Here is a 5,000-nt window from a genome sequence, read left to right as displayed (position 1 = left end):
TTGGAATACACCATGTAATGTAATAATAATAATAATAATAATAATAATAATAATAATCAGGTGATAACCTGAGTTACTGCCAATCTCTCAACTGGATTTACAAAAATTGTAGGTAAATCAACATTGTGATTTTCAACTAAACTCAAAACATATTGAAACTGGTCAGGTGAGAGTCTGAAATATTCCTTAAATTTTGTCGCCGATTTTATAAAGATGTATCATTATCAATGCGTTAAAACAGAATTCTGTAAACCTATAACTGAATATTACATTAGTCTGCAGCTTGTTCCTTTTATAATACGCATGCGAGATTTTGATATCCGTCATCTACCTCTTCTAGAAAAAAATATCACCTTCATTATGTTGGATTTATTCATTATAATATTTAGGTTATGTCCGTGGCCTACATTAATTTACTTGTCCATAGGTAGCAGATGAGGGAATAAACAAATGGCAATCAACAGCGATGTGCGTCAATAAAGAAACCACTTCTCGGCGACCATCGCCGGCGATGTGCGTCCGACGATGATCGCCATAAACAAACCGTACCATTAGTAAGAAGATTCGATCTCGCTCAGTAAAAGCACTAGCCTCAACGCAAGAGCGCACCTCCTATGCAAAATATAAATCTTTTATGTCCTACCCGACAAACACAGAGTTACGAACTCTATCTGGCGGACACAATAACAGGAATAAATCGGCAACAGCAAGAGAGAGGACTTATGACAGCCCAAATCTGCCTTAAATATATCGACCAGACAAACATTACGTATGAAAAGCAAGATGTACAATTATTTTGAAACCGTAGTTGTTAAGAGCACGAACTGTGGCAGAGGCACAATGCGCCGAGACTGATAAGGAAAACCGTTAATGAAGTCATCACTGGATGACGTAAGATTATGCAATAGTGTAACAGAATCAATCAACGAGCGGAAGGAACAGAAAAGGAGCTTGAGAATATGTCGTGTGTGAACCAAGGGAATAGAGTAGAAAAAACAACAAGGAGGTTGGGAGCTAAAACCGTACTGTCTTTAACACTTCTATATATATATATATATATATATATATATATATATATATATATATATATAATAAGGGTAATACACAATACACTATAACACGAATGGGAGCCAATTCGATAGTAGCAGTAGCACACAAAATCTAATATAGAAATTCGTGCTGTTTGTGTGTGTGTTTGTGTGTGTGTGTGTTTTTTTTTGTATGAGAGAGAGAGAGAGAGAGAGAGAGAGAGAGAGAGAGCGAGCGAGCGAGCGCAGATGCGCAAGCCACTAAGTGGATCGAAATTCGGTTACGGAGGTCATGGACGCCTCATTCAGACGCTAAATAAGGTAAAGTGTTGATAAAGCGTTGTATAATAACTTACTAAAATAAAATTAAAAAAATCTCGACACGAGAAAAGGAGATGTTAAGTTGACTACGACTGTACACATGGCGGATTTTCTCAATTTAAAGTGCAACTTTGATGAGCGGTTTCCTGGCGCGGCGGGGGGGGGGCTGCCTTAATGCAAAAATCAAAGTGTTTGCAGTGCCCACCCCCTCATGTCAACCAACCCCCAAAGCGGTCGTAAGCGTTGAGAGGGTACGAAAATAGAGAAATCAAGCGAGAGGAGAAGTGTGGATAGGGAAAGTAACGTCGCGACCTATGCTTCCGAAATGCCGACCGGAGCTAACATGCAGTATCATCCGTTCAAAAACATTACCGCCTCATAGTCTGTACACAACTTTTATTAAATCTCTGCCTCTGTGCAACAGTAATGGTTTTATTACTATACAACAAAGCATGACACCTCTGCGCAAGATATTACAGCAGCGGTCATCAGGACAGTGCACCCTCGAGCTAGCGTCACTTACTCGCGAATAAGACAAATCACTATCGTGCACCCGAGGTTGCTGACAGTAATGATCTCTCTCACTCTCCTTCCCACTCTCTCTCTCTCAAGTCTCTCTCTCCCGCTCTCTCTCCGTCTGAGCGTGTCTCAGTCCCTCCCTCCCTCCCCCCTACTTCACGCGACGGTTCATATTCCGAGACACAATTTACCCCTTACCCACTTCAGGGCATGCTGACGACCAATGAATTACAGTATCGAAGAGTCATTCGAGAACGTCTTAACATTACGTGGTTGGCGTAGCAGGAATAACACAAAAGATAAAAGCATCAGAGCGGAGCAAAGACAAATTATCTATATGGGTCTTCAATAGACACCGATTAGGTTTTCCGAACATGGTGGCAGAAAGGAGGAGATGTTAGAAGGATACAAGACCGAAAGGCTTATAATAAAAGATATACGTTTCGAAACTCGATTAGTTGTTGCAGGGCTTCTCATATATAAAGGCGGCTCAAGTTTTGGTGACCACCACCGAAAAATGGTTGAGGGTGCGAGTAACTTCAAACTTGCCACCTGCCAGTGTAACAGTGGGAGTCTACTATGGACGAAGTAATGACAGAGCCAGTGATAACTCTGTCTTAGCTATGCCTTTTGTTTTAAGTGAGAGTATATATATATATATATATATATATATATCGGCCTGGGTACCGTAGTCGTTGTAGATAGCGCTGGCCTTGTGCGCTTGAGGTTGCGAGTTCGATGCCGGCCGAGTTCGATTGCTCGCAACTGCCGAGGTTATATCAGCGTCGCCGGTGTGCCGGAAGTTTGTCCCGCAGGAGTTCTTTTACAAGGCAACATATCTACTGGCATGAGCGAGTCGCATTTAAGCACACTTAAATGCCATCGACTGCGCGAACGAGACGCTATAAGCAGTAAGATGAGCTGTAGTCAGCATGTCAATAGTAGGATTAATAATGGCAAAAGAAGCTAATAAAAGCTATAATTAGCTGCGTAACTCTGGAAAAAAGAACTGACTAAGGAAGAGAGCAATGATGTGCTATGTGTGGAGCGTGGCATTTTATGAGGCAGAAACACGGACATAAGGACGAAGAGAAGAGTCTAGGAGCATTTGTAATAAGGATATAGAGAACAAGGAGCGAGTGAAAAGGACAGACGGAATAATAATTGAAGCTGAGCTAAAAAGACTGAGTGATGAAAGAATAATGCCGAAACTGATCAGGACGAGAAATAGAAATTGGCTGGGTCACTAAGAAGAAACTGGAAACAGGAAGCACTGGAAGTTATAGTGAACGGAAGGCAAGTTCGAGGCAGAAGAATTCAGACAACATAGAGATACATGGATGCATGGAGGCAGTTTCGTGAGGAGAGTAATGGCGAGAACTCGTACGACAGAATCGTTACTTCGAGGTAAAGAACATAATAATTACGGCCCTTTATACAGTCACAACCGCTCTACAACTAAAATTTAATAGTCACCCTATAAAGCGCGGGGAAAGAGGCGCTGTGATGACTCACTGCGGGCGATTGCGCACGTAGAGGTTATGGCCGTAAGAAGCGCGACTTCGATGCGAGGGGAGTTTACTCAGCAGCACCATATTGCACGAAGACACACAACTTCGCTCGTAGTTGCAGAAGATATTAAGTAATTGAGCATTAAAATATATATCATATTATTAAAATAATTTACATAAAGGATAAAATTAAAAAGTAATTTTGTATGGATTAGGAGTCTGATTATTGGAACATGTAGCTAATCGGCAATGTAAGCAGTGCCTCATTACTGGTGCCTTGTTGCTGTTACTTGTGAGGGTGAGACCTGTCTTCGGACAGTTAAAACACACACACACACACACACACACACACACACACACACACACATATATATATATATATATATATATAAAATGAAGCTCCTCAGAGTGCAGTTGCGGCATATATGTACATATATGACCACATAGTACAACTCACTTGAGGAAAGAACAAAATGATACATGCATCTCAAGTCTAAATACTGAATTTATTATGCAAGATGTAAAAATGAAATAATGTTGTATATAACTGCCGAGGTTATATCAGCGTTGCCGAAGAGCCGGAATTTTGACCCGCAGGAGTTCCTTTACATGCCAGTAAAACTACTGACATGAGCGTGACGCATTGAAGAACACTTAAATAGCATCGACCTGGCCCGGGATGGAACCCGCAACCTCGAGCATAGGAGGCCACCGCTATACCGAGGCCGCAAATATTGAAGATCCTCTGAAATGGATTCTGATTCTTGTGTACAGTACATCTATAAAGAGGTAGTACAACCCACTTCACGAAATGTGACAGAGGAAGAACGATAGTCTATATGCAACTGAAGCATATGTAATTAATGTTATGAAGATGATCCACTCAATCAGATTCACGCAGATGTCGACATCTATTATGTGGCAAAACATGACACAAGACGGTAAGCGACAGACGAAGAGCATATGTCTGTGTGGAACTGAAGCCTATATATTTTATATAATGAAGATCGTCTGAATGAGGTGGATGCAGTTGTGTAAAAGTAATATCGGGCAGTACATCACACTAGACGATATGTGGCAGAGGAAGAACAATTGCCACTAAGCAACTGAAGTCTACACACTATAATAATGGATATTTCATAAAGAACCTATGAATGAGGGTGCGGCAGTTATGAACATCAATAATCAATCATGCAGTACATCTCACATGACGATTTGTGACACACGAAGAACGCTTGATTGTATGGATCTGCAGTCTGACTAGCGTATCTATTCGGTGATATACGCTATGGAGGGGGGGGGGGAAGGTACATGCCGGCCGGGGGACCGGCCGGCGAGCCAGCCAGTCAGCCAGTCAGCCAGCCAGCTCGCCCGCCCGAAGCTCCCCAGGCCAAGTTGCGACATAGCGTGAGTACTTTGCAGCGTTAGAATGCTAGGATCCTAGGGTACGTAAAGCTCCTCCTGGGATAACGGTTGATGTAACCGCTTGTCAGCCTGGTGGGAAAGGCGCAAAGACTGAAGTACCACCCCGCAACTAATCTTAATCCAGGCGCGCATAAGACGCGTGTTGAAATGTCGTAGCCGGGTACTATATCACAGCATCTCCCGCGGTCCTCTGCTC

This window comes from Periplaneta americana, unplaced genomic scaffold (assembly GCF_040183065.1).
Source record: "Periplaneta americana isolate PAMFEO1 unplaced genomic scaffold, P.americana_PAMFEO1_priV1 scaffold_84, whole genome shotgun sequence".
NCBI lineage: Eukaryota > Metazoa > Arthropoda > Insecta > Blattodea > Blattidae > Periplaneta > Periplaneta americana.
Note: the sequence above shows the minus strand (reverse complement) of the source record.